Source organism: Saimiri boliviensis, chromosome 14, assembly GCF_048565385.1.
Source record: "Saimiri boliviensis isolate mSaiBol1 chromosome 14, mSaiBol1.pri, whole genome shotgun sequence".
Taxonomy (NCBI): domain Eukaryota; kingdom Metazoa; phylum Chordata; class Mammalia; order Primates; family Cebidae; genus Saimiri; species Saimiri boliviensis.
Genome location: NC_133462.1, coordinates 32,343,207 through 32,357,890, shown reverse-complemented (window position 1 = coordinate 32,357,890; position 14,684 = coordinate 32,343,207). Strand labels below are relative to the sequence as shown.

At 42.7% G+C, this 14,684-nt stretch overlaps 1 protein-coding gene across 10 annotated transcripts in view; it reads right to left on the bottom strand.

The window, feature by feature from the left end:
• The window catches only part of LOC120362790 (multidrug resistance-associated protein 1-like), a 60,316-nt gene extending 46,169 nt beyond the window's left edge, over positions 1 to 14,147 (bottom strand). For all 10 annotated transcript variants that reach the window (XR_012513424.1, XR_012513425.1, XR_012513428.1 and 7 more), the window contains exon 1: positions 13,903 to 14,147. The gene's annotated coding sequence lies outside the window, so the exon portion shown is untranslated. The remainder of the gene's footprint in view (positions 1 to 13,902) is intronic.
• Between the last annotated feature and the right edge of the window lie 537 nt (positions 14,148 to 14,684).

The window sequence follows — 14,684 nt, the reverse complement described above, 5'->3', positions numbered from 1 at the left end:
TGATGATGATGTGCCTTGGTGTGGTTACCTTTATAGTTATTCTCCTTGGGATTCTTAAATACGTGGGCTTATAGTATTCATCAAATTTGGAAATGTCCTGGTCATTATTTTTTACAATCTTTTTTCTGTTCTCCCCTTTCCCTCTTTTCTGGGGCTACAATTACATATATGTCAGACTGTTTCTATCTCTAACAACTGTCTTTGTTATAGTCATTGATGCTCTATCAATTTTTCCATTTTTCTTTATGTCCTCATGTTGGACAGTTTCTATTGCTGTCTTGAAGTTCACTCATGTGCAGTGTCTCAACTACTGCCATCATTGTACTTCAAAATGTATTTCCAATTCTAGATGTTCTGTTTGGGTCTTTTAAAAATAAACCTTCCAGTTCTCTTCCCATTATGTTAACCATCTCCTCTACTTTTTTGAACTGAGAGCATATTTATAATTGCTGTTTTTATGTCTTTGTCTGTTAATTCCATCATCTCTGTCATTTCTGAATCTAGTTCTGTTGATTGTTCTCCTGATTATGTCACATTTTTCTGGTTTTTTGCATGCTTGGTCATTTTACTGAATGCCTAACATTATGAGTTTTGTGTTTTGGATTTTGTATATTCCTTTAAATAGCCCTGGACTTTGCTCTCACACACAGGTAAGATTCTTTCAATTGGCTGCGTGAGATAAATCTTTAAATCTTCCAATACTTGCTTTTTCATTGTTTGAGTAGGTCCAGAGAAGCATTTAACTTAGGGCTAACTTAGCCTCACTACAAAATGCCATGCCCTTTTGATGCCCTTGTATATACTCTGGCTAATGGCAACACAGACTATTCCAGCTCTGTGAGAGTTCCAGGAATCGTGTGGCCTGCTCCTTTCCAGTGGGGTTCTTTCTCTGGCCTCAGGTGCTCTCCTGTCATGCATGTGTAGATCAGGACTCAACCTGCCTTCAGGAGACTCCTCCACCTTCTCTGGAGTTCTGTGTACAACTCCCACTTCTCTGGTACTCTGCCCCACAAATTACGATAATCTTTCCTCCCCACCAATCCCCATCTTGTCCTCTCAATTCAGTAAGACACCAGGCTTTATTTAGGTTCACCATCCCTGCTCTGCAGCCTGAAAACTACCTCCAGATGATAAACTGGGGCAACCACACAGCTCAGCAGGTTTGTTTTCCACCTTTCAGTGACAACAGTCTTGCGTTGCCCATCACCCAATGCCTACAAATTGCTATTTCGTATATTGTCCAGTTTTCTGGTTGCTTAAAATAGCAAGGTAAATCCAGTCCTTGTTATTCCATCACTGCTGGACAGAATATATATTCAAGTATGTATTCAAGTAACAGTTTCTCAATTTTGTATCTTGTTGTTGCTCTTCTGAGACAGGGTCTCACTCTTGCCCAAGCTGGAGTGCAGCGGCTCGTAACTCACTGCAGCCTCAAACTCCTGGACTCCAGGCATCCCCCTACCTAGGCCTCCCAAAGCGCTGGGATTACAAGCATGTGCCCGCCATTACGCCCTCAATTTAGTATCTCAAGGCTTAGTCTTCATCAAGCTCTACCTCTTTATAATGCCAAGCAATATTTTTCCTCCTGTTTTCTTGGAATGTGCTCTGCTCTTCTCAGTTTGACACGAAACTCTTAATTCTCCCACCTCTTTATGATTTCTGATTCTTGAATCCTGAAAGTTTCAGAAAAGTTTAGGCATGTTTCCAAAATCCTATTCTTGCCATATTTTCTTCTACCTCTGTGTAGGATCTCACCCTGTGCAATTTCAACAATCCCACAAATTCATTCATCACCTCTTTTGGAGCCAACTCTTAACAGAAGTACTATGCAACTGGCCTTGGGCTTCTTCACTTACAGAGGGGGAAAAGGGTGAATACAAAATATAATTTCTACATTTTAAAGTGTGTGTGTATATGGGGGGTGGGTATGCATACATATAAATATAAATATATGTAATGTGTTTGGTTTTTTTGAGCAGAGTGTTGCTCTGTCACCCAGGCAGTTCAGTGGCTCAATCTTGGCTCAATACAACTTCTGCCTCCAGGGTTCAAGCAATTCTCGTGCCTCAGCCTCCCAAATAGCTGGGACTACAGGCACATGCCACCACACCCAGCTCTAATTTTTGTATTTTTAGTAGAGGTGGAGTTTCACCATTGGCCAGGCCGGTCTCGAACTCCTGGCCTTAAGTGACCCACTGGCCTCAGCCTCCCAAAGGTGCTAGGATTACAGGTGTGAACCACCACACTAGCTATATAAATACTTTTATACACATACAACCAGAGGAGAAAAACAGAAGTTAATTCACTTAAAGTATTAAGAATCATGATCTGTGTTATGGGTAACATTTTATTTTTCTGTATTTTCAATACACACACACATGTGCACGCGCGCACACACACACACACACCCCCACCCTATTTTTTAAGTCCCCATTTCTAGCTCGTCACTCCAGTTGTTTTTGCAGGCCAGAATCTCACACCACTATTTTCAAAAGCAAGTCACATATCTTCCACCTAGAGCCTGTCTTTCTCCCTCTGTGCCAGTTAATGATACCCAGTCCTCCCGTAAGCTTCAGGGTCATTTCAACTTGTTCTTCTGTTCCCACATCTAGTCAAAAATCCTACTGTAAACAATGAATTTCAATCCATGTGAAACAATATTATTACAGAGGGCTTTAGAATAATGATCTCAAAGGCGCACTAAAAAGCCAGCAAAATGAAAAAACCCCCTTTTTCAAGGTCAGAGATGTGAGGAAAATCTGCAAGGAGGAAGCCATACCCTTGACATAGAAGCAGCTTGTTCCTGGGGAAAAGAGGGAGATTTGGAAGAGCAGGCCAAAGTTGGACAGTAAGCCAAGGGGGGAAAACGCTGAGCAGAGTCAAGAGGCTGGGGACTTGAGCCTGCGTTTTGGGGGTACCCATAGAGGACAAAAGGAAAAACATGTCATAAACCCAGCTTCAAGTGACGCTTTGGTTTGCTGCCCAAACTGGCATTTAATATTGGTTGAAATGAAAAAGACACACCAGCCATCAACTTTTTACCATGTAATTAACCAGCTCTAAATAATGTCATGTATTTTTACTTTAATGCTCTTTTGAAAATGTACAGAATTCAAAAGTCACAAAATAGTATGGACCTTGAGAACATTGTGCTAAGTGAAACAAACCAGTTACAGAAAGACAAATACTGCATGATTCCACTTGCATGAGCTGTCTAGAGCAGTCCAACTGATAGACTCAGAAAGTAGAACAGTGACTGCCGAGGGCAGGGGGAAGTATTAAGTACTTGTTTAATGGCTATGAAAAAGTTTTGGAGACTGGTTGTATGATATAAATATACTTAACACTGCTGAACTGGACTCTTAAAAATGTTTTAAGGTAGTAAGTTTTGGTATATGCATTTTATCACAATTAAACATTTAAGTCACAAATTAGTATAGAAAGTATCACCCAATTGTGCCTTCTGGCCACTCAGTTCCACTCCTCAGAGACAGCCAGTGTTAGGATATAGTCTTATCTTTCCAAATATATTATATCTACGTATGTTTGCAAATATATTCCTTTTGAGATAAAACACACCCATACACAAATAGTACCATATTACATGTACTGTTCACGCACTTTTCGTCTTTTCATTTACTATACCTTAGACACCTTACTAAATTACTTCATATCAAGCAACTCTTAAGAGCTGCTACTATTCCACCATATGACTATATCAATTATTTTACCAGTTCCCTACTTACGAGTAATTAGGTTTTATACGAACTTTTGTGCTTACAAACACAGCAATGAATACCTTCATGCTATTTTTAACCCCCACATATGCAAGAGTGTGTGTTAATATATGTTATAAGCCTAGGATAAAACTTCTAAAACAAAAAGTTATGCGCATTCTTTAGGTGTGACTACATGTATGCACGCTATTTTTATTTACATAAAAATGTGTATTGAAGTATAGGATACATTCAGAATAGTACATAATTCTTAAGTTCATAGCTCAATGAATTTTCCCAAAATAATCCCACCTAACACAGACAAAGAACAAAAATAACAAGATTATAAGCCTCCAAAAGCCCCTCATGTCTCCATCCAGTGAGCTCCACAAGAGTAATACTACCCTGACTTCTAATACAACCATTTTGTCTGTTTTTGAACATGTATTTCTGTGTTTGGCTCTTTCACCTAACATTATGTTTGTGAGTCATTCATGCTGTCTGAATTGTAATTCATTCATTCTTACTGCTCTATAATATCCCATTATGTAAATATATCACAACTTATCTAAACTTACCTATACTACACAAGGTACGTGCATTCTTAAATTTTAATAAATATTATTCAATTGCTCTCCATAGAGTCTAGAATCTTACCATTAATACATGGAAGCGACTATTTTCCTACACCTTAGCCAACAGCGAATCAAAGTTCTTAATCTTGGCTAATCGGATATTTTTTAAATGCTTTTAGTACAGTTCCAATTTGCTTTTCTCTTATACCAACTGAAACTGAGGAACATTTCATACAGTTATGTATGAAAGCCACTTGTCTTTCCTTTGAACTGTCTTTAACGTGCCCACTTGTCTAATGAGCTGTTGGCCTTGTCTATCGGCAAGCGATCCTGCTTTCTAAAGGAAATTAGCCCTTTGAACAGGCTGCATGGCAACTACTTTTTCCCAGCTTATCACTAGAGTCCCAATTTTGTTTACACTAGAGTTTTTGCCACGTCTAGATTGCCTGCATTTTTTTTTTTTTTTTTAAGACAAGAAGTCTCGCTCTGTCGCCCAGGCTGGAGCACAGTGCAGTGGTGCAATCTTGGTGGCTCACACCTCTAATCCTAGCACTTTGGAAGGTCAAGGCAGGTGGATCACTTGAGGTCAGGAGTTCAAAACCAGCCTGGCTGACGTGGTGAAACCCCTGTCTCTACTAAAAACAAAAACAGGCCGGGCGCGGTGGCTCAAGCCTGTAATCCCAGCACTTTGGGAGGCCGCGGCGGGTGGATCACGAGGTCGAGAGATCGAGACCATCCTGGTCAACATGGTGAAACCCCGTCTCTACTAAAAATACAAAAAATTAGCTGGGCATGGTGGTGTGTGCCTGTAATCCCAGCTACTCGGGAGGCTGAGGCAGGAGAATTGCCTGAACCCAGGAGGCGGACGTTGCGGTGAGCCGAGATCGCGCCATTGCACTCCAGCCTGGGTAACAAGAGTGAAACTCCGTCTCAAAAAAAAAAAAAAAAAAATTAGCCAGGTGTGGTGGCAGATGCCTGTAATCCCAGCTACTCAGGAGGCTGAGGCAGGAGAATCTCTTGAAACCGAGAGGTAGAGGTTGCAGTAAGCCAAGATCACACCATTGTATTCTAGCCTGGGTCAGAAAGAGACTCCATATCAAAAAAAGAAAAAAGAAAAAAAAAATTGAGTAGCAAGCTAGTTCTCTTTTTTCCCAAATGGTTACTCAGTTCATCCAGTACTATTTACTAAAGAATTCACTATTTTCATCATATACCACTGTTGACCACACAAAACATTCCTATAAATGAGGCTACTTCAGTGCTCTCAACTCTGCGCCAGTGATCTGATGCTCAAACTGGTTTGGCTTCAACATACACTTTAATATTTGATAGCACTAATATCCCCTTCATGAACAGTTTCATAATTTTTGTGAAAAAATTTCATTTTTGTTCTTTCACATAAGAATCAAGTTTTAAAAAGCCTATTATTAATGGAGATTACTTTAAATTCGCAAATTATGTGTGTGTGTCTATATACACACATATATTTTTTACTATATATATATTTTTTTTCGTCCCCCAGAGATGGCATCTCACTATATTGCCCAGGCTTGTCTCCAACTCCTGGCCTCAAGTAATCCTCCCACCTCAGCAACCCAAGTGCTGGGTTATAGGCATGAGCCACTGTGCCTGGCCTACTTCACTAAATTTAAGAAGATGCATGGTTATTTTATGCCAATTGAAAGAGCTTCTTTAGACTTAAACGCTTCTATTTTCATATCACATTTGACTTGTGCTTATAATGAAAGGAAAGTTATGTAAAATAAATTGGTTAAGATGCTCCTAACCTATCTTCATAATTACTACATGGCCAGAAGTACCTGTCGTTAGTTTTAAGGCATACCTTAACTTTAGAAATCATAAAAGGTTTAAAAAAAAAAAGTGTCTTTCTAACAATATAAAATACAGCAAATTAGAGGGGATACCAACATCTTATCAGTGTGAGAGCTATCCTATTCAAGAACAGAATGTTTTAGCATTTATTCAATTCTTTATGAGCTTCAGTAAAGTTGTATAATATTTTTTAGAAGTACCTTTCATTTTCTTGTTAATTCTTGTGAATTATTCAGTTTATCTTACTACTTCTTTTTAGAGATAGGGTCTCACTGTATTGCCCAAGCTGGTCTCAAACTCCTGGGCTCAAGTGATCCTCCCACCTTGGCCTCCCTCCCAAAGTGCTGAGATTACAGGCATGAGCCACTGTGCCTGGCCAGTTTATTTCTAAGTAGAATTTTTTCCTTCAAAAATTCTGTTTGGAAAATGTGAAAAACCTTTATACAGAATTTTTTTTTTTTTTTTTTTTTTTTTTTGAGACGGAGTTTCGCTTTGTTACCCAGGCTGGAGTGCAATGGCGCGATCTCGGCTCACCACAACCTCCGCCTCCTGGGTTCAGGCAATTCTCCTGCCTCAGCCTCCTAAGTAGCTGGGATTACAGGCACGCACCACCACGCCCAGCTAGTTTTTTGTATTTTTTTTTTTTTTTTTTTTTTTTGAGACGGAGTTTCGCTCTTGTTACCCAGGCTGGAGTGCAATGGCGTGATCTCGGCTCACCGCAACCTCCGCCTCCTGGGTTCAGGCAATTCTCCTGCCTCAGCCTCCTGCGTAGCCGGGATTACAGGCACGTGCCACCATGCCCAGCTAATTTTTTGCATTTCTAGTAGAGACGGGGTTTCACCATACTGACCAGGATGGTCTCGATCCCTCGACCTCGTGATCCACCCGCCTCAGCCTCCCAAAGTGCTGGGATTACAGGCTTGAGCCACCGCGCCCGGCCATTTTTTTTTTTTTTTTTTTTAGTAGAGACGGGGTTTCACCATGTTGACCAGGATGGTCTCGATCTCTCGACCTCGTGATCCACCCACCTCGGCCTCCCCAAGTGCTGGGATTACAGGCTTGAGCCACCGCGCCCGGCCTTATACAGAAAATTATATAACAATATTGAGAAAAAAATTAAAGATCCAAACACATGGAGAAATCGTGTTTATGAATCAGAAGATTCAATGCTATAAAGATTTCAAATTCCCATTACAGTAGGTGTAACTAAAAACAAAACAAAAAATTCCCATTATTCCGAACCGATTCAAGACAATTCCAATCAAAATCCTAACAGGTATTCTTGTGGAACATCACAGCTGGTTCTAAAATGTATGTGGCGAAATGCACATGGCACAGCACCACACATACCAAGATTTATTATCCACTAGATAGCAAGACATAAAACTAGACGAGTGATTCTCTTTTTGGTTTGACATTCCTGCAAACTATTGAGATTCTAAAATGCTTTAGTTAACATGGGTTACAGCTATTAAATTTATCACATTAGAAATTAAAACAGGAAGGCCGGGCGCGGTGGCTCAAGCCTGTAATCCCAGCACTTTGGGAGGCCGAGGCGGGTGGATCACAAGGTTGAGAGATCGAGACCAACCTGGTCAACATGGTGAAACCCCGTCTCTACTAAAAAAAATACAAAAAATTAGCTGGGCATGGTGGCGCGTGCCTATAATCCCAGCTACTCAGGAGGCTGAGGCAGGAGAATTGCCTGAACCCAGGAGGCGGAGGTTGCGGTGAGCCGAGATCGCGCCATTGCACTCCAGCCTGGGTAACAAGAGCGAAACTCTGTCTCAAAAAAAAAAAAAAAAAAAATTAAAACAGAAAATTAATTAATTTATTGATTTATTGAGAAGGAGTCTCCCTCTGTCACCCAGGCTGAAGTGCAGTGACGCTTGGCTCCCTGCTTCCCAGGTTCACTCCTGTAGCCCTGCTGGAGTGCAATGGCACCATCTCCACAGCCTTTGCCTCCTGAGTTCAAGTGATTCTCCTGCTTCACCCTTCGGAGTAGCTAGAATTACACGTGCACGCCACCACATCAAGCTAATTTTATATTTTTAATAGAGACAGGGTTTCACCATGTTAGCCAGCCTGATTTGAAAGTAAACTTTTTGTTTTTTAAAGATGGGGTTTCACCATGATGGCCAGGCTGGTCTTGAACTCCTAACCTCAGGTGATCCAACCACCTCAGCCTCCCAAAGTGCTAGGATTACAGGCGTGAGGAAAGTAAACTTTTTAATGTAACTAAATGATTCCATTTAAAGAACTTTTGTGAGAGAGATCCAAGACGGCTGATCACTAGCAGCTCAGGATTGTAGCTCCCAGTGAAAGCGCAGAGAATGAGAGGACACCACATTTTCAGACGAATTTTTCTGGTTCACACACCAGGAGATTCCCAGCGGAGGAGCCCCATGGGTTGCCAGCGCGACTCCTGGGGCCGGCGAGGCGGTTTTGCCGCTGCCTTCGTTTGGCGGTTCTTGGTGCAGAGTCAGAAAAGCACCATCAATCTTAACACTGCTGTTTTGGCCAGGGCAGTGGGTTGCTCAAATTTTAGCGCTGCAAATCAACAAGTTGGACGTCCACTCAGAAACCCAATTACAAAGACGGTAATTACAAAGACCATAGATGGATAAATCTAAAACGAAGGGAAGAAACCAGCCTAAAACGGCTGAAAATACCCAAAACCAGAACGCCTCTCCCTCTACAGGGGATCACAATTCCTCATCAGTAACGGAACAAGGCCTGATGGAGAACGACTGTGTTCCATTATCAGAAGCAGGCTTCAAAAGGTGGATGATTAAGAAACTTCTGGGAATTAAAAGAACTTGTTCTAACCCAATGCAAAGAAACTAAGAACTTTGAAAAAAGGTTTGACGAAATGTTAACAAAAATACACAATTTAGAGAGGAATATAAGTGAATTAATGGAGCTGAAAAACACAACGCGAGAACTTCGCAAAGTATGCACAAGTTTTAACAGCCGAATTGATCAAGCAGAAGAAAGGATATCAGAGGTCGATGACCATCTTAATGAAATAAAACGAGAGGACAAGATTAGAGAAAAAAGGATAAAAAGGAACAAGCAAAGTCTCCAAGAAATATGGGACTATGTGAAAAGACCTAATCTACGTTTGATAGGTGTACCTGAAAGTGACGAAGAGAATCAATCTAAGCTGGAAAATACGCTTCAGGATCTTATTCTGGAAAACTTTCCCAACCTCGCAAGGCAGGACAATATTCAACTCCAGGTAATACAGAGAACACCACAAAGATATTCCTCAAAAAGACCAACCTCAAGGCACATAATCGCCAGATTCACCAGGGTTGAAATGAAGGAGAAAATACTGAGGGCAGCCAGAGAAAAAGGTCAGGTTACCCATAAAGGGAAGCCTATCAGACTCACAGCAGATATCTCAACAGAAACCCTACAAGCCAGAAGAGAGTGGGGGCCAATATTTAACATCCTTAAAGAAAAGAACTTTCAACCCAGAATTTTACATCCAGCCAAACTAAGCTTCATAAGCGAAGGAAAAATAAAATCTTTTGTGAACAAGCAAGCACTCAGAGATTTCATCACCACCAGGCCTGCTTTACAACAGCTTTTGAAAGAACCACTACACATAGAAAGGAACAACCAGTATCAGGCTTTCTAAAAAATACCAAAAAGTAAAGAGCTTCAACATAATCAAGAATTTACATCAACTAAGGGGCAAAACAGCCAGCTAACATTAAATGGCAGTAGTAAACTCACATAAATTATTATTAATCCTAAATTTAAATCGACTAAATCTCCCAATCCAAAGACACAGACAGGCAAAAAAAGCCAAAACACACAGATAACACATGCCCCCTCAAGATTCTCTCTTTAACCTCTACCTTATTCTGTTTGGATTAGGACATTTGGGGATATGAAACGAGAATAAAGTTGAGTATAAGCAATCCAAAACCATGTGCTGACACTGGACCCTGGAAGAGGACTCTCTTCAGAATCTTTTTCATCTGTTAACTTTTCTCTGGCCTCAAACTTTTTTCTTTTTTTCTGAGACGGAGTTTCACTCTTGTTGCCCAAGCTGAAGAGCAGTGGTGCGATCTCGGCTCACCACAACCTCCGCCTCCCAGGTTCAATTGATTCTTCTGTCTCGGCTTCCTGAGTAGCTCAGATTACATGTATGCACCACCACACCCAGCTAATTTTGTATTTTTAGTAAAGACAGGGTTTCTTCATGTTGGTGAGGCTGGTCTCAAACTCCTGACCTCAGATGATGCATCCATCTCAGCCTCGCAAAGAGCTGGGATTACAGGCGTGAGCCAAGTGGTTTGAAGCCAAGTGGCTTCAAACTTTCTTATTTATTTATTTATTTGAGACAGAATTTCCCTCCTGTCCAGACTAGAGTGCAATGGTGTGATCTCGGCTCACTGCAACCTCCACCTCCTGGGTTCAAGTAATTCTCCTGCCTCAGCCTCCAGAGTAGCTGGGATGACAGGTGTGCACCACCACACCCACCCACCTAATTTTGTATTTTTAGTAGAGATGGGATTTCTCCATGTTGGTCAAGCTGGTCTCAAACTCCCGAACTCAGGTGATCCTCCTGCCTCGGCCTCCCAAAGTGCTGGTATTACAGGTGTGAACCACCACACCCAGCCTGAGCTCGAACTATCTTTTCCTAAGAGTCCCATCTTTGAGTAGTACTGCTACATGGCAATCACTACTCAAAAGAAGCTAACTTGAGGTGTCCAGTAATCAGCTTTCATTTAAAGTCTCTTTCAGCTTGACAAAATAAAAACTTTCAATGTTTTGTCAACCTATTTCCAAATGAAAATTAGTCTATATATGTATATATGTGATTATATGTATATATACATGTGTTTTGATCAGCCTGTTTATAAACTATTTCCAAAATAAGTTGACCTGTAAATTAATTTATTAAATGAGTAGTTTACAAACTACTTAATTTTTGCAAGTACTTTATATACAGGCTGATCAAACGGAATGAATTTCTTAATTTCACTGTATTGATAGCAAGTAAGTTATTTACTCTTCTTATTAGCATACCTTAATTTTACCTATCCTTTAACAAGCATCTAAGTTAAACTATTTTATGTCCACAGCTACACACTGAAACAACACTTTCAGTCACAACATATCAAATTCAAATTTAAACCATAAAGAGATCCAGTTACCTTTAGTCTTACATATACTTACATATACTTTTAATATCTTCTTGATGTTTTATGATGCACAAATATGCAGCTCTTGCAGGATATATAACTATGAGTATCTTTAGAGTGTATGCTTATTAAATGGTTCAAAACTCTCTTTTTTTAAAAAAAAAAAGTCAATTTTTTTGAGACGGAGTTCGCTCTTGTTACCCAGGCTGGAGTGCAATGGCGCGATCTCAGCTCACAGCAACCTCCGCCTCTTGGTTTCAGGCAATTCACCTGCCTCAGCCTCCTGAGTAGCTGGGATTACAGGCACGTGCCACCATGCCCAGCTAATTTTTTGTGTTTTTAGTAGAGACGGGTTTCACCATGTTGACCAGGATGGTCTCAATCTCTTGACCTCGTGATCCACCCGCCTCGGCCTCCCAAAGTGCTGGGATTACAGGCTTGAGCCACCGCGCCCAGCCAAAAAAAAGTCAATTTTAAGAACTTAAGCATACAGTAAAGTACTCCTTCCATGCCCCAATGTTAAAAGGCCCATTTATTTTAGACTACTTGTTTCAAAAAAAAATCTAAAGTTGGTAATAATTCTGCTTAGCTTAAATTCCATATTAACCTAGGATCAAAAGTTATTTTTAGTTCTTGTTTCTTAAATACTTGAAATATGCTGCTACACGTTTTCCTTACACATTTATTCAATTAACTTCAGGTGGAAGGTATTTATGAGATTAAAAGTCCTTTCCCAAAGTGAAAACAACATAAAAACATTTTGCATAAAAGACACTCAATATTTCTCAGAGGGTATCTGAGAGTCTAATCAGCCTATTACCTTGGTTCAGAATAACCACCAACAACAAATGTGAGCTTTTTGTCACATCTATGTATTTTCCCCTGTAAACTAATACCTACATTTTAAACGCATTTTCAAAATGTTTCACTTGGCCACGTGATAATTATTTCCCCTGTAAAAAGCTACAGGATTTTGGTTTAACAGCAAATGAGAGGGCCGGGCGCAGTGGCTCACACCTGTAATCCCAGCACTTTGGGAGGCCGAGGCGGGCGGATCACGAGGTCAAGAGATCAAGACCATCCTGGCCAAAACGGTGAAATCCCGTCTCCACTATAAATACAAAAACATTACCCGGGCATAGTGGCACACGCCTGTGGTCCCAGCTACTCGGGAGGCTGAGGCGAAAGAATCGCTTGAACCCAGGAGGCGGAGGTTGCAGTGAGCTGAGATTGCACCACTGCACCCCACCCTGGTGACAGAGCAAGACTCTGTCTCAAAAAAAAAAAAAAAAAAAAAAAAATGAGCAAATGAGATAGAGTATCTCGTCCATGAGAAGGCTAAGTGGAAAGATCTGCACCCTGCCCCTTGTAACCAATAACAAGACAAACTCCAATGCTAACTTGTTCATGTAATCAACAATATGTGAGTCGAAATAAACTAGTGAGCTATACATTTCTGTCTACATACCAATTTACCAATCAACAGGAGGGGAAGAAATTGCTCAAATGTGAGTACTGTTAACAAACATATTAACAAAAATCTAAATATTAGACATAGTCTCTATTAAAATCGTAATCTATCTATTCTGAAATCATTCCTTCAACTGCTGTTGTTTTTCATTCTCCCCCAAAAAACAAAAACAAAAAACAGCAGCCACATTTAAAATGTAAATTCCTCCCTTTTTCAAAGTAACTTGCCTAGAAAAATTTAATGCGTTAAAATAAAACGTAACAGACAAACCAATTACAACATTAAAAAAAAAAAACTGAAATGATCAGTAACACAAACCAATCGCTCAAGTTCAGCAAAGCGTGCGTTTTTAATCTGTTGTGGGTATCTATCCTATTATACTAATAACGTTTAAAAGTCATCCCAATGCGTAAACCACCACCATACACATAACATACTGGTCCTTTACTCCAATGAAGCTTAAACTCAGACACAAACTCAGACCATTTCCCCCTCCTGGCACACTGAAATATACGAGGGGAAAATCCAAGAAATCAGGTATGTTAAGTACCGGGATCTTCTTCCAGAGTAGAGTCAAACTCGTGTTTGCCGGCAAATGTCACCGTCCCAGCAGTCTGCAAATTCTCACTAGCGCTGGAGTACAAAGAAGCCTGACCTCGGAAACACCTGTCCCAGCCCCAGGAAGACACTGGGAAACGCAAGCACCCTGAGTCCGCGCCGGCCCCAAAGCGTCGGCTGCAGCGATGGGGGGACAAAAGGTGGTCGGGGGCCTCGCGGGGGCGGCGGACACCCCCGGCCCGCCTCCCGAGAACCGGGAAACCTGTCAGGCTGGCCGGGACCCGCCCTCCTCAGACCCTCCGCTCCAGCCCAGCGCAGCTCCCGCCCGCCCGACCGCACCCCGACCGCCCCGGCCTCCCGGCTGCACTATCACCTCATCGCGCCCTGGCGGCCTCGTGGCCCCGCCACCTCCGCCGCGCGGCCTGGATTCGGGCCGCCCCTAGGGCAAGAGCGCCAAGCCGCCGTCCCCCGCCTGGCCCTGGCCCCTACCCGGTCCGTTCCCCCGCGGCCCGTTCCCCGACGGCCCAGGCCCGAGCTCCCGCCGTGCGCTCCCCTCCCCGAGCCTCCGCCCTCGCCCCAATGGCTACCTGGAGGCAAGGGCGGCGAAGCACTTCACCCAGGGCCCCAGGTCGCAGAAGGCCGGGTGCTCGGGGTCCCGCTCCTCCCGCTCCACATGGTAGGCGCAGATGGAGAGCAAGATTCCGGCGGTGCACACGGGTGTCGGGCCACCAGCTCCCACCGCGGCACCCTCACTCTTAGGAGGATGGGCGCCACCATTTACCCCTCCGCTGCCGCCTCCTTCCGCCTCCAGTTCAGCCTCCGCCGCCCGTCCGTGCCCGAACCAACTACCGCGCCCCATTGGCTCGGTCGCTTGCGTGAGGGCGGGGCCCGGGATGAGGGGCGGGGCCCTGGCGGGAGGGGCGGGGCCCGGGCGGGAGGGAGTTAGGGGAGCCTTTGCCAAGAATCGGTAGCATGGATCCCACCGTGGATGGCTGGGTGAGCCCTCTGCCCCTCCCTCTGGGATAGCAACCAGTTTCCGTCCTTTTTCCCTTTTCCGTCATTATCACTTGATATTTCTGATACAATCCAAATCACCCCTGGCCAATGCTTGGGGCACCTGAGCCACCCTCCTATGACCTGATCTTCCCACCACCACCTCCAGGCACTTTGTGTTCAACCTGTGCAAAACCTTTTTTTTTTTTTTTTTTTTTTTAATGTGTAGAACTGTTTTAAATTAAAAAGCTATTTTTAAAAAATGATTTATGGGCCAGGCGCAGTGGCTCGCGCCTGCAATCCCAACACTTTGGGAGGCTGAGGAAGGCAGATCACTTGCAGTCAGGAGTTTGAGACCAGGCTGGCCAACACGGTG